The sequence below is a fragment of the Fukomys damarensis genome, unplaced genomic scaffold (genome assembly GCF_012274545.1).
Source record: "Fukomys damarensis isolate Sample0158 unplaced genomic scaffold, DMR_v1.0_HiC HiC_scaffold_6, whole genome shotgun sequence".
Lineage (NCBI taxonomy): Eukaryota > Metazoa > Chordata > Mammalia > Rodentia > Bathyergidae > Fukomys > Fukomys damarensis.
In genome coordinates, this window is record NW_022900918.1 from 17,201,800 (window position 1) to 17,214,477 (window position 12,678).

The window sequence follows — 12,678 nt, forward strand, 5'->3', positions numbered from 1 at the left end:
AAAGGAAGTGCATTTCTTCACTTTAAGCAGTGGTGCTAAGAGGTGTGGTTGTCCCCAGAGAGAGCAGTTGGTAGGGAACTATGGCTGAAATCCTAGATTTGCCAGAACACATGTCCTTACTCTAAATCATTCAACTGGAGCTGTTCAGTTTTTCTCTAACGCACTAGCTCCACTTGTTCTTGGATAGCTGTAAATAATGGGCCGAGAAAGAGTCCACTCTAGCTCTCTCACACAAATAGTGACTTTAGGTGATAGTATGTTCATTTACGGAGGAACAACAGAGGAAATAACAGATCTGCGGGAGTGGGAGGATTTTAAATAAGAAAACAAGAAAAAAGGAGAGAATACTTCAAATAAGCAAAATGGCATCAAGAAACACGGAGACACCAGGCAACAGAAGAAAAACTTGGACAGAACATTTTTTTACATAACTAAAAATAAAATAAGTGAACTATTTCAATGAAATCACTGAAGAAGAAAGAAAATGATGAAGTGATAAGAAAATATAGCCTAAAAGAAGCTTAAGTAATTAGGTAATGATGGAAAGTAAGAAAACCACCCTAGAAATTAAAGAAATGGATATAGAAAAATATTTTTGAAATTAGATTTAAAGCTACAGAAGGCAGTTCTGAGAGAAGTAAACTGGGTACTTTTACCAAAAAAAGGACTAATGAGATAAATATTGGACAGAAAGTAATAGACACAGCTAAGGATTTATGTTATGATAAGGTTTCTAGACTTCAAAGATAAAAAATATGCAAATATCCAATCAGATCACTACAGCCAGTTTTTCTTATTTATTATTGTAGCAATATAGGGGGACCTCAAAATTTTTAAACAGGTGCAAGTTACATAGATGTAAAGGAAATGAAAGTATAATTATATAATAATTACTGAACATAGTAGTGGTAAATTTTTCTGAAAAAATTGGAGATCAATCAATTGAAATAATCTAAAGGAAAGAAAAAACTTGTAAATGAAATATCATCACACAGAATACATCTATTTTCAAAGGCTCTTACAACACTTATAAAAATCATGAACTTATACAACACCACAAATTAAAGTATAAATATATTTAAAAATTAAAATAATAACATAAGCAAACTATAATACAACTAGAAAAAAAGAAACCAGAAACAAAATTACCTAATCACTTGAAATTTTGTTTTTTCATTTGAACATTTTCTATCTTTGATTTACTTTTGGCTCAAGACAAAAAGTCAAACCAAATTTTGGAACAACAATAAACATTGTAATGGAGTGGGCATGAAAACAGTATGGCAGGAAGCAATCATAGTAGCCTTTAACTACAAGGAATGGAGCTCAACTAATACAGTATTAACTATAGGGAATTCTTTCTAAAAAGACCACAAAAAGTAAAACATAAGCTCTGAAAGTTGCTGAGATAGAAATAGGTTTAGATTAGTGCAGAAGGAGAGATCCTAAGGCTGGAGAGATTCTGAAGATGAAAGGTTTACAAAATTGCAAAGTCATTGCCTCCCAGGTAGTGAAGAAAACTGGGAGAGGTTTTGAGCAGCAGGCCCAAGAGATTTCTTTATTGAACAAAATGAATCAGAACCATGGCAAAGATCAGACTGAGGATATTATTATTTTCCGGACCATGTTTGTTCTTCATTTTTTCCTTAGGTGGCCCTGAGTAGCAACAACAAAGTTGAGAGAGAAACATGGCATCTAGAAAAGCATTTTGGATGTGGTAGTTCACAGAAATGACTAGAAAGTGAAGGAAAAGAAACTTATTAAGCACTTGTTGGAGGAAGATGAACCAGGACAAAAAGAAAATCGATCAGTCAATTTACTATATAAGCATTGGGGTAATCTCTGGGCCCTGCAAAAGTCTGCTCAGGAATATTTCATATTTGCAATAGAGTAGCAATTTTCCTGTTTCTCTCTCCAAAGTTTAAGTGATGTTTCTTTTATCCCTGCAGTTGTTTTATCTGTGGAGCAATGAATACTTAATTGGTTCTTCTATTTCTTAGGTCACAGGAACTACAGGAACCTCTTTGTAGATCTGCCCCTCATTTAGAGTTGCTAGGCTTTGAGATGGGTATCTTGGTTGCATCCTCTGAGGAGAGGGTAAGTATATTATCTGCATGGACAAAAAGGTACAAATTAGGAAGAAGCTATGGTAGCTGCAACTGAGTTCTTACCAGACATAATTTCCTTTCCAGAGCATCTCGCTCAGCCATTCTTCCCTGAATCACTACATGCTATGCAGGGTGTGTGGATGAATCCCTGAAAATGAAATGTGAGCAAAAGTCAGACACACAGTGCCTCATATGAAGTCACTGTAAGGGCTTCTGCTTTTCTGTGGGAAAGAGACTGGCCAGCTTCAGTAGAGATCATGACTTAGAAACGGCAGTCACAAGCTAGAAGAAACTTACGTCCTGAGTTCTTGAATCAGTAAGTAGTGCAGTGCCATCACTAACTGTAAACACTTGCTTTTCATTTTATGTAGAAAATAAATTACTTTTCTATTTCAAACACTGTACCTGGACGGTTTCTTCTTATAGAAGTCAGCGCTTTATTAGTATATAGTATGTAACATTTAAATTTCTTCTTGTTTGTGCACACACACAAATATATACACATGTATTTTGTAATATATACAAATATATACATACATATTCTGCATAAATAACCTATTTTATGCTGCTTTTAGGCCAATTCAAGGTTTCTATATGGGAAATACTAAAATATAGAATATTTTAAAAAATATTTCCTAATTATTGCCAAAAGTTTCTCTACAAAGGCTGTGCCAATTTTATAGTTCCACAAAAAATGAATGAAGGATCTTTTTACATTAATACTCTTTCCACTAGTTTGTGCTGAAAAATGTTTAATTTTAATTTTAATACAATGGATTGTCTCCAAAGAATTCTGATTTCAGTGTTCCATAGATGCAGGTTCATTTTAAAATTTTTGTTGTTTTACCTTGTGTCCCAATATCTCATTTGTTTTTTGTAAAATGCCTTATTTCTAGCTATGTATTCTTTCAATGAACTTTAGCAGCACTTTGTTAAATTGCTTAAAAATTCCACAGAGAATATTGCAGGAAGGGCAATCATTTAATAAAAATTTTGCAGCAACTTCAATATATTCATCATATTTAGAATTTCCAAGCAGAAAGACAGTTTTAAGTTTGTTTTGTTAATCATAAGTTTGTAATTTTTTCATATGCTCCTGGACATTTGTTATTTAAATTTAAGTCAAAACATTTTATCATTTTTAGGCCAAGTATGAATGGAATGCGTGAAATTTAACCTTACAGTGTAAACATATGTTTTAAAAATCAATTGCAGTTGGAATCATTTTCTGTGCAAAAGATTTTTCTTTCTTTCTTTTCTCATAAGTTAACATGAACCATGACTAAAATTGTAACAGGCCCTTCTATTTCACCTGTAGCCTGATTAATATTTCTTCATAATTGGAACTATAGGAATGAATAATTTCATCACTTTTTCACTAGTCAAGTTACTTCAGAGTACAGTGTTCAGCTATGATTTTAAAACAGGTTTTAGAAAGGCCAAATTGTTTAGCAAATGAGATAAAGATTGTAGAAATTCTGGGAAATATGCCAAACAGGAAATAGTTTTAAAAACTGGGAATGTTTACTCCAAAGAAGGGAAATCTTAGTAAACAATAACAAAATATATGAAAAGTTATCCTGAAGAAGGAAATGTGTAGTATATGGAAAAACTAAGATCAACAAACTAAGGGCTCTATTGATAGAAATTTTGATACAAAGTTAAAACCTTATAATGTCTAAATACTTTTTAAATTGAGCAAGATTATTTTCTGAGGCATTAGACTCTGGCTGGAGTTGGGTAGGCCATCTGTCAGGGACACAGGATAAGGCATTCTGGAACTGGGCTGGGGCCTGGCCTGATGACCTTCAGGTCCTATCCAACTGTGAATCTTTCATTAAGATGTCATGCAACAGAGGTCCTTTAGGTTGGGAGCTTCACTTTAGCCATCTCAGTAGTCAGTGATAGCGCCAGCTATGATTTTATTCTTCTATTTTTCTGTGCTGCAGAAATTCTTTTTGCATAGAAAAACCCTCTATTCCTTGCACCTGCAGCTGAAAATTTTGAACTGCACAATTGGGACTTTCCTGCTTGTATTCAAATGGTTATCCCAACAGCAGCACAATTTCTTTTGCTACAATTTTATCACACTGAAATTCCTACCATGCCATTCAACAATTATTTAAAAATAATTGTAGGCTCTTGGCCCAATGGAAAATAGTAGCAGCTTTAAAACTTGAGAAACCCAGGTTAAAAATTATCTAAACAATAAATATTTGTACTTTGAAGAATTTATATATCTAGTCTCATATATTAATAGCTTATTTTAAGAACAATGTATTCTAGGGCTTTTCCTCCTATATCAAAGCTCTTGAACTTAACAAGAAATCTAAGAAGTAATGCATTTTAAGGGATTTCATAACTATTATAATACTATTTATTACATTCTAGTTTGGGGCAGACATAGAATAATGATCTGTAGAAATTGGCCTTATTAAACTTGATATAGGCCTTTGTGCTGAGTCACATGTCACAGGCTTGCCACACTGTAGGACTGGGGGTTCATCAAAGCAGTGCTATGCTAATGTTAACATCCCCATCCCTTGGGGAAAAGAAAACCATTGTCATCATTTTTAGGACTTTGTCTTTAAATATCAGGATTTTTTTCAAATCATTCTCTTGAGCTTCTGGGAGGTGTGGAAACTTTAGGTGAAGACACATTCTCTGCCTGTACTGTCGCACTGTCAAGGCTCATGTGAAAAGGAAGAAACCCTTGGGGCAAGGAGAGCCTGGAATGAGATATTTCAAGCACTAAAAGAGAACAACCTCCAACCTAGACTGATGTATCCAGCAAAACTATCTTTCAAAATGGAGGGGGAAATAAGACACTTCCACGGCAAAGAACACCTGAGAAACTACATAAATACCAAACCAGCACTACAAGCAATTCTGAACAAGATCCTAGAGAAAGACAATGAAGGTCACAGCAGCATGAGGCCCAACAGAGCAAATCAAATAGGCAAGGCAAGAAATTAAAAGGAGAAGGTGAAAAGTAAAAAGAGTCAACAAAAGGCCAATAACATGTCAATAATAAGTCAGTATATATCAGTTATAACCAGCAAAGTCAATGGCCTCATCTCACCAATCAAGAAAAATAGACTGGCAAAATGGAATAAGAAGGAAAATCCAATAATATGTTGTATACAAGAAACACACCTAGTGCAAAAAGAAGCCCATAGACTGAAAGTGAAAAGATAGAAAACAATTCTCCATGACAGGAGCCCAGAAAAAAATAGGGGTAACAATCTTATTTGCCGTCAAAGTAAATTTCAAACCAAAACTGAATCTAGTATTATTGATGTAGGACAGTACTGTATCATACCTCTATGAATGTAAAATATCTAGTACCTGCTTTATGATACATAGTAGGGACCATGCTTTATCAGAGCTACATATAATGATATTACTCTAGAATGTTCTCTTTCCAGATGATGATTAAGAGGCTAATAGAAAAAATGGTGCCAGGTACCACAACAGCAACAGAACTTTGCTGTTGTCTGGATATTATTCTTTTCTTTGGTTTTTTGTTTGTTTTTTTTAATGGAATGTGCTGAATGTCAATTTTGTTCAGATGACTGCAGAACCTGGAAAAGCTGTTGCTGCTATCGATGCATAACATACTATTATTAGTCTTTTTATATATATAAATAACAATAATTTTTTTCCTTCTAACTACTCTGAATACTTAAAAATTTTTTTTTTAAATTTTTTGAAACAGGGTATCACTATGTAGTTGAGACTAACCTGGAACTCACTATGTAGCCCAAGCTGGTCTTGAACTCGCAGCGATCTTCCTGCCTCAGCCTCCCAAGTGCTTCAATTATAGACATGCACCACCACACCTAGCCTTTTGAATACTTTTCTTAATGACAATCTTTTTAAAGATGGCAAATTCTATCAGATTTCTTTGTGGATACTTATCATTATTATTGTGTGTGTGTTATCTATTGTATGTTTTTTGAATATAGTAATTTTGTTGGTTATATTTGACTCATAATTTTGGTTTCCTGAAACAATACAGTTCACTTTGTATACAAGTGTATGTATCAGTCAGTTTTGGTAAATTGAACATTTATGCTAGGCTGTACTTAAAATTGTTTCTTTAGCAGAAGAAATGTTTTCATAACTATAATTATGCTACTTCTCCATAAGTAAAATTGTTTCTTTTATTTTTAAATATATATTTGTAGTGTGTAATGGTCACTAACATTGTGGGGAATGGTACCTTTATATAATACATCTCAATTCCTTTACTCATCTCCTCATTCATCTCTCTTGATTCCATTTCCTTTTTAATTTTTTTAAAAAATGAGTTTTGGCATGCATTTTTCTCTGACACTAGACTAAAGGTCTAGTTTTGGTTGATATGTTTGATCAATAAAAAGAAACTGTTTCTTCTCTCTCTTTCTCTCTCCCTCCCTCTCTCTCTTCCCATCTCTCTGTGTGTAATGCATGAGTGCTGGTCGTATTTTCTCTGGAGTGGTGATTTCTAGTACCTCATCTTCTTTCTAAACTACTTCTAGCAATATCTTGATTCCTCAATTCATGCAATCAATTAACAATTTTCTATTCTATGTGACAATTCAGATCCATTTGGAGAACTCACATTTTTTGCCTAAGAGCAATTCAGGAATTAGTCATCATGAACTGGTTGAAATTTTTTTGAGTTATGTCTCCAGATGGTGGCCATAATTCACTAACTTTTCCAGCCAACACTGCCTCTGACTTCAGATTTACTTTTCATGGAGCTTTATAAGTTGGTGCTGTTTTTCTGGGCCTATCTACTTTGTGTACTCCAAAAAATTTTTATTCTTTTGGTCAACATTCCAAGATTTTCAATTTGGTTAATGCTTTTGCCTGTTTTTAAAGTTTTAAAAATAATTATAAAGAGACTTTTTAATAGAGGTAGAGGAAATTCATGTGTTTTTAAATCAATGTTGGTAAAAGGAATAGAATGAGATCTACATTTTTACCCTACAAATGGATATTAACATTCCACCAGCATCAGCAAAAGAAATGAATGAATAAATAAATACATAAATAAATATTACCATGAGAAATAATGATAATTTTGACATGTATACAACTTTTTTTTAATTAATTTTATTGAGTTTATTGGTACATTTTAGGGATACAGTACAGTTACATTCATTGTTGGGATCATGTACCTTTACATGGCAAGTCTTGATTCTCATTTTTTCCCCTTACCTCTGCCCTCCCCTCACCCCCTCCTCCCCTCCCCATCTACAAACACTTTATTTTCATCTTTTCATTCTCTCACATTTTTTTCTTTTCCCTTTTTGTTCTTCCCCTACGTATCACACCTTCCCTACACCTTTAGCTCCTTTCCTCCCATTTCTAAATGTCAGTAATCTTATTAGAATCTTATGCATTGTTGCAGAATATTCACACCAGGGAAACTATTTGGTATTTACACATGTGGGACTTATTTATTTCACTTAGGAGTATATCTTCAATATGTATCCATTTTCCTATGAATGAATCTATTCTCTCGCTCTTTATGGCTGAGTAATATTCCATTTTATAGAAAAACCACAACTTCTTTATCCAGTTTCCAACGGATGGGCAAATAGGTTGTTTCCAAGATTTAGCTATTACAAACTGTGCCGCTATAAACATGGGTGCACATACTTCTCTGTGATATGATTCTTTTAGTTCTCTTGGAAAGATACCCAACAGAGGGATGGCTGGGTCAAATGGAACCTCCAGTCCAAGCTCTTTGAGGTATCTCCATATTGATTTCCATAGTGGTTGCACTAGTCTGCACTCCCACCAACAATGGAGGAGGGTTCCTTTCTCCCCACAACCCCGCCAACATTTGTTATTGTGTGATTTCTTGATAGCAGCCATTCTTTGTGGGGTGAGGTGGAATCTCAGTGTTGTTTTCATCTGCATCTCTCGAATGACCAGTGATGTGGAACATTTTTTCATATATTTTCTTGCTGCTTTCACTTCTTTGTATGAGAAATGTCTGTTCATTTCGGATGCCCATTTTTGGATCGGGTCTTTATATTTGGGGGGACTGATTGTTTTGAGTTCTTTATATATCCTTGATAATAGTCCTTTGTCTGAGGTACAGCTGGTAAAAATTTTTTCCCACATTGTAGATTGTCTCTTAGTTCTGCTAATGGTTTCTTTTGAAGTACAGAAGCTTTTTAGTAAGATGAGATCCCAGTTGTTGATTCTATCTGCTAGTTCCCGTGCTACTGAGGATTTGTTCATAAAGTCTTTTCCTATACCAATGTCTTCCAGAGTTCTGCCTAACTTACCTTCCAGCAAGTTTAATGTTTCTGTTTTAATATTTAGATCTTTAATCCATTTGGATTTTAATTTAGTGCATGGCGAAAGATAAGGGTCTAATTTTAATCTGTGGCAGGTTGACATCCAGTTTTTCCAACACCATTTGTACATGTATACAACTTTTATTGAGTGTTTCTTAAATGGCTTAAAATGCTATGAAGATATTTTACTTCTTTGGTTTCTGGCTGAAAAGTCCATCACTCACTCCACTATAGGAATTGTTCTAAGGTTAATCTTAATTTTTCTCAGTCTTCCTTATGAAGAGAATTGGTTAGACATTAAACTAGAAATGAAGTGATGAGGTTATCTACTAATAAATGAACCTGAGTTTGCATCTCTATCAATATTTTCTTGTTTTTTATTAAATTTCTAGGCCCTCTGAGCCTTCATTTTTCCCTTGAGTTAGATTAATCAAGGTCTTTCCAGCTTAAGGATATGTCTTAGTGATTTTCTCATCCTTGGGACAGAATACCCAACACCCACAATGTAAAGAAGGTGTGGCAGACTGGCACAGTGGGGGAAAGCTTCTCATGTCATGGTGGCCAGAAAAAGCAGAGAGAGAAGGGAAGGTGCAGGAAGTGAGGTGTACCTTTCCAGGTCACACCACCAAGGACCCAACTCCAGCCAGGCTTCACCTTCTAAGAGAACCCTGGATTGCCGAAGTCCTCAGTGGATGAATCCCCTGATTGAGTATAGAGTTTCCTTGATGATTCTGAAGCCCAATCTGAAACATAGGAGACTTTTAGGAGACATTCTAGATCTAAATCATGTCAGTATGGTTATAAATCATCTGTGTATTCTATTAAAATGCAGATTTTATTTGTAGATGTGGAATATAGCTCAGTGATCTGGATTTCTAGCAAGCAATTACATCATTTTAAAGTGAGTACTTAATAGTATACAGAGAGATCAGAAGTGGTGACCCTAATTTCTTTCGTCCCCAGTACCTCTTCTGTTCTCACGATGAGATAATCTCATGGAATCCATGTGGCTGTTGATGAAGTAAAATTAATGACATGTCTTGGAATAGAGCTTGATTTAAACTAATATTCTATTATAGTTTTGTTTCCTATTTCTTCAAGAGAATCTACCTAGATCTTTTTTTTTTTTACTCATTGAGTTTATTGGTATATTTTAGGGATACAGTACAGTTACATTCATCATTGGATCTTGTTCCTTTACATGACAGGTCTTGGTTCTCATTTTTTTGTCTTGTCCTTGCCCTCCCTTCACCCCTCCTCCCCTCCCCCCTGTCTAGGTAGATCTTATAGTATTAGTGTGCTATGTGACAAAACAGAATTGTGAAAAACAACTTTTTCTCCATAATTCTGTTGTTAGAAGAAGGGCCAGGTCATTATGATTCTTATCAGGTAATTACATGAAAACAGTAACTTCATTGCTTATTGAGTCATCTTTAAGGCCTGTCCATAAAGGTGATTGTAAGTTATTTCCCAGCAGCTTCACCTTCCTAAGTGACAAAATTTCCTTGCCTTAAAATATCTATTTGTCATAAAAGCCCTGGTGTGTAAACTGATGTTACTTGTTCACCTTTAAAAAAATATTTTATGGGTAGGGAGCAACAACCAAAAAATATTTTTAAATAGAATCCCACTAAAACTTCTAATTAGGACTTAATATACTTATTTCTATATTGATATATATTTTTGTGATTTTTGGCTTAAACTTTTAATTGAGACACATTCTGTATTTCTTGTTTTGCAGCAAATGTGCTTTTTTCCCTTTGGCACTACTTATAGCTTCATACTATATATTTTGCATATAGTAATATTGATATCATATTTTTGATTAAATGAGTTTAAAATCTCCGTTTAATAAATATTTTCTAATGATATTTCATTGCCTCGGAAGTATACCAAGTATGATTGATAATTTCCTTCCAAGTTGTGCATAGCAATCAGTAAATAATTTAAAAAAGTGTTTCCTAAATGAGAACCAAGACCTGTCAGGTAAATGTACAAGATCCCAATAATGAATGTAACTGTACTGTATACCTGAAATGTACCAATAAAATCAATTTAAAAAATTGTTTCCTAATTCTGCAAGTTACAGGAAAAAAGCTAAAGCACAATGTATGGTGATTAATTGCTTCTGCAAAATGCAGGAGAGAGAAAGTGAAGGGGGGGAGCTCAAAAAACATAAAGCCTAGTGAGCTACACATAAGCATAACTCCTGAATAATTCTTCCTAAGTGATATATACTGGTAAAAATGATGAAATCAAATTTTAATGGGAAGTCAAAGGAGACAATTATAAATGGCACACACAAAAATTGTTTGAAATAATAATAAAAGAAAAATAGAAAACAGTATTTTTGCAGGGCAACATGAATATAGCAAAGTTCTTCAATTCTATCAAATTCAGCTTTTTCAAAACCAACATAAAGGCTTTCCCAGTCTCACATTTCATAACTACTTGCTCAAGAACATAGAAAACTAATGTTAAAAATTCATTCATTTTGATAATCTAGTTTCTTATGTTTTTCCTTTTATATGATGGTCCCAAGAAATTACTAATAGAATCTATTTTCCTGTCAAAATATCATAAGAATGGATATCCTTGGTCACAATAGAAATATAAATAATAGAAACATATGTTCACGATTAGCAATCTTATCCAAGTACATTTTGTGCTCATTTGGAGCAGGAGTTATTTTCTACAAAGCAAGAATGAACAACCCACACCAAACTAAAGAGAAAAGTACTGTAGTGTGTTTTGAGGGGGCATTTGCTTGCTGAAATGTGTCTTTTAATGACGGAGTCCTTGGTCAAGGTTTCTGATTCATCAGCTCATTCTCTTAAAAGCTTGGAGCCAATGCTTCTTTTGGGAGCAAGCAAAATATATCTTTGATGGAGGTCAATACAAATAAAAGCATCTGAGGAAACTTAATTTTTTTTTCTGATTGAACATTTTTTTTGGGGGGGGTCTTAAAATCAGGAGAGATAATATCACAGGAAGTAAAGGCTGCTTCCTAGACTGGTGTTTTGCCCAATACCACATCCTGAGGTGGTGAGAAGAAAATTAACAGGTGGAGAGGCATCAACAATGGCTGTTAGGAGTCTGTTTCCATGAGTTTTATAATCCAAAGTAGGAAATTGTGGATGTAAGAGCTGCATGCAGGCTTGAGTTTCCAAAGGCTTTTTAGAAAAATCATAGAATCAGAAAAAAATACTTTATAAGGAATATCAAGTAAATTTACTTTGTAATGGGAAGGGAAAATACAATTATTCAATTTTTCATTTTTTAAAAGTTTATGAAATTTTATGAAAGTAAGTCTTTCTCTGAGTTATTTGCAGTATTTTGGTTCTCTAATGAAGTAAAACCTTAGCATCCATGGCACATTAGTTTTAGACTCCCCTAGCCAAAAATCTGAGGGTATTTAAGTCCATCACGCAAAATGGGTTGGTATTTGTATATAACCTACACACAATATTCTGTATACTTTAAATCTTCTATAGTTTAAAATATCAAATACAACATAAATACTCTATAAATAGTTGTTATGCGAAATGGAACTTTTATTTGTGTTACTTTTATTGATGTACCTTTTTCAAATATTTCAGATGTGTAGATAGTTGAATCTATGGATGTAGAATGCCTGGATATAGAAAATTATCTTTATTAGTTCTTATATTCTTAGTTTATAAAAACAGTTATTTTTTATTCCCATTTTATGCATATATTCAAAATCTTGATGCCATCTTTGATACCATTCTCTTACATTTTAATTTTGATTTTATATCATTCTTAGAAGTTCCTTTTGGTTTTATCCTTATGTAGTCAATCATTTTTCCTCCTTTAAATATTCTTGGATACTACCATTGACTAAATTTTCTTCAAGTCATTCTTGTTAACCTTCCTAACTCAAAATACTTTAATAATTGCTGCTTGATATAAAAAAGATATAAAACTATTTATTTTTCAAGATCCTTCTACTTTGGTTCAAATCCACATTCTAATACTATCTTCTATAATTTCTTCATACAAAATCTATGTTACAAACAAATGAGAGTACATTTTAGCATTTTAAAGAAGGCCTTTCAAAGGTCCATTTCTGGGTGCACCACATATGCCTTCCGTTTTAAACAAGTAAATCCTCTGAATTTCCTCCCATGTTTCCAGACAATTCATGCATTTATGTTCCTGCAGTATGGTGCTCTTTCTGTGTTTGTTTTTGCTATTTGGAAACAAACATAGGTCCTAGCTTAGGCTAGTCAAATACTCCCCCATTG

At 33.7% G+C, this 12,678-nt stretch overlaps 1 long non-coding RNA gene across 1 annotated transcript in view; it reads left to right on the forward strand.

Moving 5' to 3' along the window:
• LOC104861057 overlaps nt 1-12,678 on the forward strand; it is a 62,424-nt gene that overhangs the window by 28,813 nt on the left and 20,933 nt on the right. Inside the window, exons 2-3 of the long non-coding RNA XR_779896.1 lie at nt 2,001-2,097; nt 2,193-2,424. This is a non-coding gene — a long non-coding RNA (uncharacterized LOC104861057). The remainder of the gene's footprint in view (nt 1-2,000; nt 2,098-2,192; nt 2,425-12,678) is intronic.